Consider the following 14,714-nt stretch of genomic DNA (forward strand, 5'->3'; position numbering starts at 1 on the left):
TATCCCTTGACTCCACTAGCCCCTAGAGCGCTATCTAACTCTCTCTTAAATCCATCCAGTGACTTGGCCTCCACTGCCCTCTGTGGCAGGGAATTCCACAAATTCACAACTCTCTGGGTGAAAACGTTTTTTCTCACCTCCGTCTTAAATGGCCTCCCTTTTATTCTAAGACTGTGGCCCCTGGTCTGGACTCGCCAAAAATTGGGAACATTTTTCCTGTATCTAGCTTGTCCAGTCCTTTTATAATTTTATATGTTTCTATAAGATATTCCCCTCATCCTTCTGAACTCCAGTGAATACAAGCCTAGTCGTTTCAATCTTTCCTCATATTACAGTCCCGCCATCCCAGGGATCAACCTCGTGAATCACGCTAGTTGAGTAGAGGGGCCTGTTTCCATGCTTATTTCCCAGAGGCAGTTCTCCATACCCCACCCACCCACTACTCCATCTAATATTGCAAGAAATTGCATAGAACAGCCCAGACTATCACTCAAACCAACCCCCCTTCCATGGATTCCATCCACACTTCATGTTGCCTAAATGACCCTATAATGAGATGGTGCCTAAATGGCCCTATAATGAGATGTTGCCTGTCCTGTTGAGTTACTCCAGCACTTTGAGTCTTTTTTTGTGTGCAAGCCAGCGTCTGCAGTTCCTCGTTTCTACCACGGCCAACATAGTGAGTGGCAAAGTGCTTTGTTAACTAACCACTGCCGTGGTACTGCAGGCAGGAGAGGCTTCCACTCACCAACCCCCACCTCCCCATGCCATCAATGATCAGCACACTACCACCCACAAGACATCTCCGCTGCTCAACCGCAGTCGATGTTATCCTGTCTATCCACAACCGCTCCCCCCACACTGTCATAAAGCGAGCGGCACTGCAAATCAGACGCGCCACAAACCAGGCGGACAAACTCTGAAGGACATCCTCTGCCTGTGCTCCGAGCTGCCTCGGGATCATCCACCGCCTCTCTGCTGGACCCCCTCCAACGAGGTGACTATGCTTTCCTTCCTCGTTCTGCTTTGGCTCAGTATGTGCGCTGCCCAACTGTATCTCCGACAGTCCCATCCCGACACCAGATGGAACAAAATGCTGGAGTAACTCAGCGGAACTGGCAGCAGCTCAGGAGAGAACGTTTCGGGTCGAGACCCTTCTCCAGAGACGCTGCCTGTCCCGCTGAGTTACTCCAGCTTTTCGTGTCTATCTTCGGTTTAAACCAGCATCTGCAGTTCCTTCCTACTGAGTCATCCGTATTGAATCTCAGTGTAATCAATAGACGCGGCATAGAACATTGTGTGAGTTGATGATATAGATATGAAGCCGTTTAGCTTATTGACACCTGTTCCGAGGTACAGCGAAAAGCTTTCGTTGCGTGGTATCCAGTCAGCGGAAAGAGAAGAAATGATTGCAATTGCCGTCCACAGTGTACAGATACATGATAAAGGGAATAACATCGAGTGCAATGTAAAGCCAGCAAAGTCCGATCAAAGATGAAGAAGGGTTTCGGCCCGAAATGTTGCCTATCTCCTTAGCTCCATAAATGCTGCTGCACCCGCTGAGTTTCTCCAGCATTTTTGTCTACCTCCGATCAAAGATAGCCCGAGGGTCTCACAAATTGCTGGAGGAACTCAGCATGCTAGGCAGCACCTGCGGAAGAGGACGTTTCAGGCCAGGGCTGAAATAGTGTCAATAGACAATAGACAATAGGTGCAGGAGGAGGCCATTTGGCCCTTTGAGCCAGCACCGCCATTCAATGTGATCATGGCTGATCATCCCCAATCAGTACCCCGTTCCTGCCTTCTCCCCATATCCCCTGACTCCGCTATCTTTAAGAGCCCTATCTAGCTCTCTCTTGAAAGCATCCAGAGAACCTGCCTCCACCGCCCTCTGAGGTAGCGAATTCCACAGACTCGCCACTCTCTGTGAGAAAAAGTGTTTCCTCGTTTCTGTGATAGTCCCAGCATCAGCTACCTCCTCTGGCAGCTCGTTCCGTACGCCCACCACCCTTTGTGTGAAAAAAAAAAGTTGCTCCTCAGTTTCCTATTAAATCTTTACCCCCTCACCTTAACCCTACGCCCCCTGGCTCTCGACCCCCCCCCCCCCCCCCCCCCCCCCCCCCAACTCTGGGCAACAGGTTCCTTTGCTCTTGGTAACAGCCTCATGAGTCTCTGCGCAAAGTCTATACTCTGTGCCTAGCTACAGCAATGAGAACATTTGGATTCTTGCACTCTAATGAATCACTATTACACACACACACACACACACACACACACACACACACACACGCACACACGCACACACGCACACACACACACACACACTGTGAACCTTAATATAATAATATATCTTTTATTGTCATTGCACGTCAGTGCAACGAGATTTAGTATGCAGCTCCACTGATGTACAAGAAAGGTAAATAAATACAATACATAAAATAAGAATAAAATTATATATAAAAATAAGAATGTGAGATGTAATTACAGGGTAAATGCTTAGAGGGCATTCTATCTAGTGGGGGTATCTAGATCAGGGAGGGATACATTTGGGATAAGGAGAACTCAAAGCCTGGATAGAATGGATGTGGAGAGGATGTTTCCACTAGTGGGAGAGTCTAGGTCCAGAGGCCACAGCCTCAGAATTAAAGGACATTCCTTTAGGAAAGAGATGAGGATGAATTTCTTTAGTCAGAGGGTGGTGAATCTGTGGATTTCTTTGCCACATAAGGCTGTAGAGGCCAAGTTAGTGGATATTTTTAAGGCAGAGATAGATAGAGTCTTGATTAGTACGGGTGTCAGGGGTTATGGGGAGAAGGCAGGAGAATGGGGTTAGGAGGGAGAGATAGATCAGCCATGATTGAATGGCGGAATAGACTTGATGGGCCGAATGGCCCAATTCTGCTCCCATCACTTATGAACTTATAAGGTGGCAACAGCGACAAGGAAGAATATCTGCTCTCAAGTTGTAATGAGAGCTGAGGAGACAGATCATTAGGTATGTTAGATATCATCAGTCTGAAGAAGGGTTTCAGCCCAAAACGTCGCCTATTTCCTTTGCTCCATAGATGCTGCTGCACCCGCTGAGTTTCTCCAGCACTGTTGTCTACATTAGATATGATCAATGTGGATGTCAATGCAGATGATAATGGATGTCAATGTATGAATCTGATGTATGGTGGAGGAGGCTCAAGAGGCTGAGTTTAATGTTCATAAGAGATCGGAGCAGAATTTGGCCATTCGGCCCATCAAGTCTACTCCACCATTCAATCATGGCTGATCTATCTCTACCTCCTAACCCCATTCTTCTGCCTTCTCCCCATAGCCCGACACCCGTACTAATCAATAATCTATCTCTGCCTTAAAAATATCCACTGACTTGGCCTCCACAGCCTTCTGTGGCAAAGAATTCCGTGGCAAAGAATTCGCCACCTTCTGACTAAAGAAATCTCTGCCTTAAAAGTTCCTTGTGTCTTTCTATCTGGTTCTTGATTCCCCTAATCTGTTTAGTTTAGTTTAGAGACACAGCGCTGTACCAGGCCCTTCGGCCCACCAAGTCCGAATCGACCAGTGATCCCTGCACATTAACACTATCCGACACTAGGGACATTTGAGCACCTGGCACCTTGGTCAGCATGGACAAGACGGGTCAAGGGCCCCGTTTCCAATGCTGTGTGACTCATGAGTTCATAAACGATAGGAGCAGAATTAGACCATTCGACCCATCAAGTCTACTCCACCATTCAATCATGGCTGATCTATCTCTACCTCCTAACCCCATTCTCCTGCCTTCTCCCCATAGCCCGACACCCGTACTAATCAATAATATATCTATCTCTGCCTTAAATATATCCACTGACTTGGGCCTCCACGGCCTTCTGTGGCAACGAATTACACAGATTCAAACATTGGCTAACTCTTGACTCCAATTCTTAAAAGCTACTTAAAAAATAAGGCATTCTTACCTGAAATTGATTCCTGTTTTTCCTACTGGTTTTATTTCCCCAAACGATCCTTGCAATAAAGTATTATCGGTACTGTACTAATATGAAGAGATGAGTTGACCCAAGCACAGAGAAGATACAGGAGTAACTTAAATTGCATTTAAAAAAGGCTTTTAATAGATTAATCGCAATATTACATGCATCTAAAGCGCAACATGCAAAAAAAAATACAAGGCTGAGAAAAGATATGGACAAACACCAGAATTTAAATAGGAACTCAATAAGCCACACAGATGATAATGACACACAGGTGAACAGAGTTTAATATAGTGCCCCCTGTGCTCAGCTGAAAGATCAGCAGGCACCTCAACAGGTACAGGGAAAGTCCAAGTCTCGTAACTTTAGATTTTACTTTACATTTTTAGACTTGAGAGATACTGCGCGGAAACAGGCCATTCGGCCCACTGTGTCTGCGCCGACGAGCCTTCACCCCACACACTAGCACTATCCTACACACACGAGAGACAATGTACAAATAACGTACAAACCTGCACGTCTTTGTAGTGTGGGAGGGAACCGGAGCACCCAGAGAAAACCCACGCGGGTCACGGGGAGAAGGTACAGGCTCACTCGGGAGAGGGGGGGTAGCAGTGAGTGGGCAGACAGGCCTTGGTAACAAAATGCCACAGAAAGCTGAAATAAAAACAGGAATCAATGGGAACTCTCAGCAGATCAGGCTGCATCTGCGGAGAGGGTCAACATTTCACAAGTTTGTAAGTTCTTGGAGCAGAATTAGCCCATTCGTCCCATCAGGTCTACTCCACCATTCAATCATGGTTGATCAATCTTTCCCTCTCAACCCCATTCTCCTGCCTTCTCCCCATGACCCCTGACACCCTGAATTTCATCCTGAAATTTCAAATTCACAGTAGTTTTAACATCACCACTGACCCTATTTGAACCAAGCCTGAACCATCCTACCACAACTAGAGAGCGGTCCTGAACTACTATCTATCTACATCATTGGAGACCCTCAGACTACCTATGACCGGACTTTACTGGACTTTACCATGCACTCAATGTTATTCACATTATTCCCTTTATCATGCATCTGTCGAGTGTGGATGGCTCGATTGTAATCACATGTAGTCTTTCTGCTGACTGCCTTAAAAATATCCATTGACTTGGCCTCCACAGCCTTCTGCGGCAATGAATCCCACAGATTCACCACCCTCTGACTAAAGAAATTCCTCCTCATCTCCTTCTAAAAGGAACGTCCTTCAATTCTGAGGCTGTGGCCTCTGGTCCTCGACTCCTCGACTCTCCCACCAGTAGAAGTGATCCTCTCCACCACCCACTTTTCTCTTTTTCCTCGGGGTTCCAGCACCTGCAGTTCCTTGTGGCCTTTCTCCCATTGATAGAACCCAGCCGTTCACTGTCTGGGACTGAGGGAAGAAACTAGTTTTCAAGAGGGATTAGATTTAGCTCTTAGGGCTAACGGAATCAGGGGATATGGGGAGAAAGCAGGAACGGGGTACTGATTCTGGATGATCAGCCATGGCGGTTTTGAATGGCGGTTCCCGCTCGAAGGGTTGAACGACCTACTCCTGCACCTATTTTCTATGTTGGTACGTTTCAGCTGACGAGGCAAACTGTAGCTGATGCAGAATATTTAATGTTGTGAAATATTAAAACATAATTGTAAAAAGCCCCATAGGGAGCAACTGAAACCACAACACATGACCTGCTGAACCACAATGAACACCAGCAGATCCGGTAAATTAGAAGTTTTCTTCTAAATTAGATGAAGCGGCTTTACAAGTGTGTGTTTGTCGGTTGGATGGCGTTCTGACTCAGTTCTGATTTGTTACCTCAACTTCATTCTCCTGACATTAATGTACCACCAACGTTTGAAGGCACTGGGCCTGTAGTTTGGTTTAGTTTGGAGATTCAGCCGTGGAGGCAGGCCCTTCGGCCCACCGAGTCTGTGCCAACCAGTGACAATTTACAATTGTACCAAAGCCACTTAGCCTATAAGGCCCGCATGCCTTTGGAGTGTGGGAGGAAACCGGAGCACCTGGAGAAAACCCACCCAGGTCACGGGGAGAAGGTACAAACTCCGTACAGACAGCGCCCGGAGTCAGGATCGAACCCGGGTCTCTGGAGCTGTAAGGCAGCAGCTCTACCCACTGCGCCACCGTGCCACCACTAATGATGTACTCAAGTCAAGTCAAGAGAATTTACTGTCATGTGTCCCAGATAGGACAATGTGTCCCAGATAGGATAATCTCGCTGGAGTTTAGAAGGGAGGATGGATGAATTTAGAAGGAACTCATTGAAACTTATGAAATAGTGAAAGGCCTGGATAGAGTGGATGCAGACAGGATGTTTCCACTAGTGGGAGAGTTTAGGACCAGAGGGCACAGCCCCAGAATAAAAGGAGGTATCTTTAGAGAGGAGATGAGGAGGATTTGTTTTACTTAGATGGTGGTGAGTCTGTGGATTTTGTTGCTACAGACGGCTGTGAAAGCTAGATCATTTGGGTATTCACAGGAGTTTAGAAGGGTGAGGGGGAATCTTATAGAAACATATAAAATTATAAAAGGACTGGACAAGCTAGATGCAGGAAAAATGTTCCCAATGTTGGTCGAGTCCAGAACCAGGGGCCACAGTCTTAGAATAAAGGGGAGGTCATTTAAGACTGAGGTGAGAAAAAACTTTTTCACCCAGAGAGTTGTGAATTTATGGAATTCCCTGCACAGAGGGCAGTGGAGGCCAAATCACTGGATGGATTTAAGAGAGAGTTAGATAGAGGTCTAGGGGCTAGTGGAGTCAAGGGATATGGGGAGAAGGCAGGCACGGGTTATTGATAGGGGACGATCAGCCATGATCACAATGAATAGCGGTGCTGGCTCGAAGGGCCGAAAGGCCTCCTCCTGCACCTATTTTCTATGTTTCTATGGTATTCTTTAGACAAATGACAGGTTTTTGATTGTTAATGGTGTCGGAGTTTATGGGGAGAAGGCAGGAGAATGGGGCAACAGGGTGGGGGTAGAACCTACACGGTGAATGGCACAGCTCTGGGGAGTGTTGTAGAGCAGAGGGATCTAGGAGCGCAGGGACATTATTCCTTGAAGGTGGCATCACAGGTAGATGGGGTGGTCAAAAAGCCTTTTGGTGCATTGGCCTTCATCGGTCAGAGTATTGAGTATAGAAGATAGACACAAAAAGCTGGAGTAACTCAGCGGGACAGGCAGCATCTCTGGAGAGAAGGAACGGGTGGCGTTTCGGGTCGAGACCCTTCTTCAGTCTGACCCGAAACGTCGCCTGTTCCTTCTCTCCAGAGATGCTGCCTGTCCCGCTGAATCACTCCAGCATGTTGTGTCTATCGTCGATTTAAACTGGCATCTGCAGTTCCTTCCTACACATGTGGAGTATAGAAGTCGAGAGGTCATGTTGCAGTTGTATAAGACGTTGGCGAGGCCGAATTCATAGAGTATTGTGTTCAGTTCTGGGCACCATGTTATAGGAAAGATTTTGTCAAGTTGGAAAGGGTGCAGAGAAGATTTACAAGGGTGTTGCCAGGACTCGAGAGTCTGAGCTACAGGGAGAGGTTGAGCAGGCTGGGACTCTATTCCCTGGAGCGCAGGAGCTGAGTTAAACTCCACCATTCTGTGTCTATTTTCAGCATCTGCAGTTCCCACACACTCTCTATCAGTTCTCCAGGTTAGAGCTCTCTCACGCCATCCACATCTATGATCAGATATTATGCGACCAACCTTTCATTTCAGAGTGGAAATTGCTCTGTGATACTCGAACAAAAATCAGCCACATCCGCCCTCAAATTGCGTAAATTCTGACGCGATCGCTTGCCAGTTCCCTAAAATCTCTTCAGCATCACATACCCGGTAGAAGGGGGGAATCTGTGGTCCCCTGTTCCAGCGAGAGGTTTCGATGGAAACTTGGTTCAGATGTGTGAAGATTCCCCTCCACTGTAACCGCGCTGGTCTCGTCTCCTGGGAACCTTCTCTGTAAATCTTTCGCATCTGAAGAAGGGTGTCTGACCTGTTCACGACCTCCCCCCCCCCCCCCACCATGTCCATTCCCCTCCACAGACGCTGCCCGACCCCCCCCCCAACTCCCCTCCTCAGACGCTGCCCGACCACCCCCCCCCCACCCCCCAGTTCCTCCAGCACTTTGTGTTTTTCCTCAAAATTCCAGCATCTGGTGTTCGTCTCTCGCTGAGTTCCTCCAGCACTTTGTACTTTCCGCACGATCCTAGCATCTGCGGTTCCTATAGATCGATGAGTTCCTCCGGCACTATTTACTTTGCTCAAGATCCCAGCACCTGCAGTTCCTGTGTCTCGCTTAGATCCTCCAGGACTTTGTACTTTTCTCATGATCCTAGCATCTGCAGTTCCAGTCTCTCGCCGAGTTCCTCCAGCACTTTGTACTTTGCTCAAGATCCCAGCACCTGCGGTTCCTTTTGTCCCGTCGAGTTGGTTTTGACCGGTAACCCCATGGAAAATACGGATCAGCCAGAGAAATAGACCGCGCCATTAGCTCTGCCACCTGCTCAGCTTCCCCGGAGAGTTTTGGTTTGTTAAAATATATATTGTTCACTAATTTACAATGACCCCGGTCTATCTCCAGCAGGAACACCTCAGGACCACCCCCACCCCCCCCCCCCTCCCCCCACCCCCCACACACACACAAGCCTTCAAGCCTTCTTTCCCCCAATCGATGTGATCATTGATTTTGTCCACAGTGGTTAGTGCGACTGCCTCAGTCCGTGGTTCGATCCTGCCCTCGAGGGCTCCCTGTGCCGGCCTTATTGTCATTATACCAGGCGATATATATGACAATATTATTCAGAAACACCGTTAGTAGTTTAATTGGTTGAATTCAATTTCTTTAATTATCATTCCAAAAAAAAGTTTGGTCGAAATTTCGGTACCATGCAGTCAATAGACAATAGACAATAGACAATAGGTTCAGGAGTAGGCCATTTGGCCCTTCGAGCCAGCACCGCCATTCAATGTGATCATGGCTGATCATCCCCAATCAGTACCCCGTTCCTGCCTTCTCCACATATCCCCTGACTCTGCTATTTTTAAGTCCTATCTAGCTCTCTCTTGAAAGCATCCAGAGAACATGCCTCCACCGCCCTCTGAGGCAGAGAATTCCACAGACTCACCACTCTCTGTGAGAAAAAGTGTTTCCTCGTCTCCGTTCTAAATGGCTTACTCCTTATTCTTAAACTGTGTGTGTGGCCCCTGGTTCTGGACTCCCCCAACATCGGGAACATGTTTCCTGCCTCTAGTGTGTCCAAGCCCTTAACAATCTTACATGTTTCAATGAGATCCCCACTAATTGAAATTGAAATGTCGTTACCATGCAGTCATAATAGTAAAAAAAAGCAATAAAGCACACAATTTTAATCACAATTTAACACAAACATCCATCACAGTGATTCCCCTCCAGGCACCTGCTCACTGTGATGGAAGGTAAACAAAAGTTTTATCTCTTCATGGTAGTGCAAGACATGGTCTGTAGTGGTCAGATTGGAGGTAGGTATCTCTTAATGACTTTATTAGTCTCTTTAAGGTTACACCTCAATCTCCAACACTCTGTAAATTATAGGATTACCAAATTGTTGGCTGCTGAAAGAATCCATAAAGAATGGATCGACTGGGCTTTAATTCACTGGAATTTAGAAGGATGAGAGGGAATCTGATAGAAACATGTAAAATTATTAAGGGATTGGACAGGCTAGATGCAGGAATAATGGTCCCCATGTTGGAAGAGTCCAGAACCACGGGTCACACAGTTTAAGAATAAGGGGTCGGCCAGTTAGGACTGAGATGAGGAAAAACCTTTTCACCCTGAGAGTTGTGAATCTGTGGAATTCTCTGCCACAGAAGGCAGTGGAGGCCAATTCACTGGATGTATTCAAGAGAGAGTTGGATGTAGCTCTTAGGACTAACGGAATCATGGGATATGGAGAGAAAGCAGGAACGGGGTACTGATTCTGGATGATCAGCCATGGTCATATTGAATGGCGGTGCTGGCTCGAAGGTCTAAGTGGCCTACTCCTGCACCTATTTTCAATGTTTCTATGACTCTGCTGCCTGCGTCAGCATGGTTCTGCAAGCAACAGGCGATCTCTCCAAGGCTGCAGCATATGCTGGTCCGCAGGTCCACTGTAAAAATAGAAGCGGTGGTCTGGTTTCTTCCATTGTGTAAGCGCAATATAGAAACGTAAAACTTAAAGGTCAACTACCCACAAGCGAGCCGCCTGGCGCATTCTCAGCAGTTGGCTAACTTAATACCATACACTTACAAAAACATGCGTGCATTTGTGTTAGTATGTATAAACGTGTGCACGTATGTGTGTGTGTGTGGAGTAATTCCGTGGGACAGGCAGCATCTCTGGAGAGAAGGAATGGGTGACGTTTCGGGTTTTTGAGTCTATCTCCCATTTTCCAGTCTGCTTCCTCCCCCACCCCCCCAACCCCCCCCCCCCCCCCCCACACACACACACACAATCAATCTGAAAAATATCACCTATCCATGTTCTGCAGAGATGCTGCCTGTCCCACTGAGTTGCACCAGGTTTTTGAGTTTATCTCCCAATTTCCAGTTTGCTTCCACTCCCCCCACACACACATACACACATAAGGAGTCTGAAAAACATCACCTATCCATGTTCTCCAGAGATGCTGCCTGTCCCACTGAGTTGCACCAGGTTTTTGAGTCTACCCCCCCCCCCCCCCCCCCCACACACACACACACAATCAGTCTGAAAAACGTCACCTATCCATTTATCTCCAGAGATGCTGCCTGACCCGCTGAGTTACACCAGATCGTTGTGTCTATCTTCGGTGTAAATCTCCAATTCCTTACTACACACTGTGAATGAGCTGCTGTGTTCAATGAAAGACATAAGTAATTAATTGGTTGCCATGGGCTCCATCCTGCTGAACAGCCTCTGTAGAGATACAAGATTCTATCTGTGGCTCCATTAACTGCAGTCGAGTCAAATCTGATGCTGTCCGACCACTTCCTGCACTTTTCAGCCGTTCAGTGTTTGAGTTGTCAATCTTTAGTGTCAATGCATGCAACAGACAAACACCTATAGAGGCATCAGACAGCGCTTCTTATTTATATCTGCTTACCCCATATAGCTGTGGTCTGACATCTTCGACTCTTGGACTAAACATAGCATCAAACAGCGCCCCCTCACATCCAACACTGACAGCTAACGTTACTCTTAGCTTCTGGCCCTGCACTAACGAGGGAGGTGCGGTAAGGGGCCTCTGTGAGAAATGGCGCTGAGTGTGGCGACTCTATGCGTGCAGGCCCCAGGCCCCAGGCCGACCCCGCTTGCATCTATTACGATCTTTCCATTCTTCGACATCGCCTCTTTCAGCCGTAACGCCATATAGAAGCATAGAAACATAGAAAATAGGTGCAGGAGTAGGCCATTCGGCCCTTCGAGCCTGCACCGCCATTCAATATGATCATGGCTGATCATCCAACTCAGTATCCTGTACCTGCCTTCTCTCCATACCCCCTTATCCCTTTAGCCACAAGGGCCACATCTAACTCCCTCTTAAATATAGCCAATGAACTGGCCTCAACTACCTTCTGCGGCAGAGAATTCCACAGATTCACCACTCTCTGTGTAAAAAATGTTTTTCTCATCTCGGTCCTAAAAGATTTCCCCCTTATCCTTAAACTGTGACCCCTTGTTCTGGACTTCCCCAACATCGGGAACAATCTTCCTGCATCTAGCCTGTCTAACCCCTTAAGAATTTTGTAAGTTTCTATAAGATCCCCCCTCAAGCTTCTAAATTCTAGCGAGTACAAGCCGAGTCTATCCAGTCTTTCTTCATATGAAAGTCCTGACATCCCAGGAATCAGTCTGGTGAAACTTCTCTGTACTCCGTCTATGGCAAGAATGTCTTTCCTCAGATTAGGAGACCAAAACTGTACGCAATACTCCAGGTGTGGTCTCACCAAGACCCTGTACAACTGCAGTAGAACCTCCCTGCTCCTATATTCCGCATCCTGTTAATTTTCTCTCTTGCACTGCTGAGCACCACGTCGAGATTATTGTCACGAACGAATTGACTTGTCCCCAACCATGGCCGTTCCTTCCCTTCCATCGACTCCATCTACCCCTCACGCTGCCACGGCTAGGCCAGCAGCATCATCAAGGACCAGTCACATCCCACCTCCCCTCTCCCATCGGGCAAAATGTACAGAAGTGTGAATACGCACACCTCCAGATTCAGGGATATATTTCCTCCCAGCTGTTATCAGGCAACTGAACCATCCTACCACAGAAGGCAGTTGAGGCCAATTCACTGAATGCATTCAAGAGAGAGTTGGATTTAGCTCTTGGGGCTCACGGAATCAGGGGATATGGGGAGAAAGCAGCAACGGAGTACTGATTCTGGAAGATCAGCCATGATTATATTGAAGAAAGGGCCGAATGGCCTACTCCTGCACCTATTTGCTATGCTTCTCTGCTTCTAACCAGAGAGCCTCCTCAATCTCCCTCAATCCCCCCTCAATCTTCTAAATTCTAGCGAGTACAAGCCGATTCTATCCAGTCTTTCTTCATATGAAAGTCCTGACATCCCAGGAATCAGTCTGGTGAACCTTCTCTGTACTCCCTCTATGGCAAGAATGTCTTTCCTCAGATTAGAAGACCAAAACTGTACGCAATACTCCAGGTGTGGTCTCACCAAGACCCTGTACAACTCCAGTAGAACCTCCCTGCTCCTATACTCAAATCCTTTTGCTATGAATGCTAACATACCATTCTCTTTCTTCACTGCCTGCTGCACCTGCATGCCTACTTTCAATGACTGGTGTACCATGACACCCAGGTCTCGTTGCATATCCCCTTTTCCTAATCGGCCACCATTCGAACCCACCAGAGAGCTGGGTTCGATCAAGTCAAGTCAAGTTTATTTGTCACATACACATACAAGATGTGCAGTGAAATTAAAGTGTTAATGCCTGCGGATTGTGGAAACAACTACAGAACAGAATAGAACAGAATCAGTATTTACATATTAGAAAAAAAACCAGCAATTTTAAAAAGACACAACACAACAGTAAATTAGTCCCTGGTGAGATAGGAGTTTACAGTCCTAATGGCCTGTGGGAAGAAACTCCGTCTCATCCTCTCCGTTCTCACAGCATGACAGCGGAGGCGTTTGCCTGACTGTAGCAGCTGGAACAGTCCGTTGCTGGGGGGGTAGGGGTCCCCCATAATGTTGCTGGCTCTGGATCTGCACCTCCTGGTGTATAGGTCCTGCAGGGGGGCGAGTGCAGTTCCCATGGTGCGTTCGGCCGAATACACTACTCTCTGCAGAGCCTTCCTGTCCTGGGCAGAGCTGTTCCCAAACCAGATTGTGATGTTGCCGGACAAGATGCTTTCTACAGCCCCTGAGTAGAAGCACTGGAGGATCCTCAGAGAGACTCTGAATTTCCTCAGCTGCCTGAGGTGGTAAAGGCGCTGCCTTGCCTTACTCACCAGTGCTGCAGCGTGTGTTGTCCATTTCAGACCCTCTGTGATGTGGACTCCCAGGTATTTAAAGCAGCTCACCCTGTCCACAGTATCGCCATTTATCTCCAGTGGCGTGTATGTCCTCGGATGTTGTGCCCTTCTAAAGTCCACAATCAGCTCCTTAGTTTTTATGACATTCAAGAGGAGGCTGTTGTCCTGACACCAGTGCCAGATCAGCCACCCCGGCAGGTCTTCTCATTGTTATCGGGTGCTGTGTGTGTGTGTGTGTGTCTGTGTGTGGAGTTTCTGTGTGCACATTCTCCCCGTGATCGCGTGGGTTTCCTCAGGTGCTCCGGTTCCCCTCCAGCATCCCAAAGACGCGCGGGTTCCCCCGGTGGGGGTCCCTCTACGCAGGGATTCTCCCCCTCTACATCGGGGACCTGGGGTGGAGGGTACTGCACCGAGGTGTTCCCTGCAACCTGTTTCTCTCGCGGTTCACAGACTCCTGGAAGAGTCTGTGTACCACGTGTACATGGAGTGCGTGAGGCTGCAGCCACTGTTTGAATACCTAAAGGGGCTGCTCCTTGCCTTCTGGCTGCATTTTTCATCCACCATCCTCATCTTTGGACACCCTGTGTGCGTAGGGGAGAGGGTAGGGCTGAAGATGTCCTGGATGGATTGCTCCTGGGCCTGGCCAAGCTGGCCATCCGTGAGTCAAGGCGCCAGTCAAGGCGCAACCCGAGCCGGCTGCCTGCCCCTTTTCCGGGGTTACGACCGTGCCCGGGTGGGGTTAGAAAGGGTCTACGCCCTGTCCACGGGCACCCTGAGGGAGTTCCGGGACCGCAGGGCTCCGCAGGGTGTTGAATGTATCCTCAATAAGGATTGTAACATAGTTGTATAGTAGGTTATTATGGATATATGTTTGTATTGTATTATGGTGGTGGGTTCTGGCTTGTTTTATTGTAGTGTAAATATTATTTTTTAATAATTTAATACATTTTTTGATTTAAAAAAAAAAGATGCCCGGGGTTGTCGGTTTAAGTGGCCCGCTCCAAACTTGCCACAGGTGTGTCATAGAAACATAGAAACATAGAAAAATAGGTGCAGGAGTAGGCCATTCGGCCCTTCGAGCCTGCACCGCCATTCAATATGATCATGGCTGTCGGGAGCGGATAACAAAACGTGAGGGTTTGCAGGTTAATTTGACTTTGTAAATTGTAGGGACGGGATGAGAGTGTGGACAGGTC

The 14,714-nt window shown here is 47.8% G+C and overlaps 1 protein-coding gene across 1 annotated transcript in view; it reads left to right on the forward strand.

The window, feature by feature from the left end:
- Positions 1-894: 894 nt before the first annotated feature.
- Positions 895-14,714, forward strand: part of il2rb (interleukin 2 receptor subunit beta) — a 48,765-nt gene continuing 34,945 nt past the window's right edge. The window contains exon 1 of the mRNA XM_033013417.1: positions 895-997. The gene's annotated coding sequence lies outside the window, so the exon portion shown is untranslated. The remainder of the gene's footprint in view (positions 998-14,714) is intronic.

This window comes from Amblyraja radiata, chromosome 38 (assembly GCF_010909765.2).
Source record: "Amblyraja radiata isolate CabotCenter1 chromosome 38, sAmbRad1.1.pri, whole genome shotgun sequence".
Classification (NCBI taxonomy): domain Eukaryota; kingdom Metazoa; phylum Chordata; class Chondrichthyes; order Rajiformes; family Rajidae; genus Amblyraja; species Amblyraja radiata.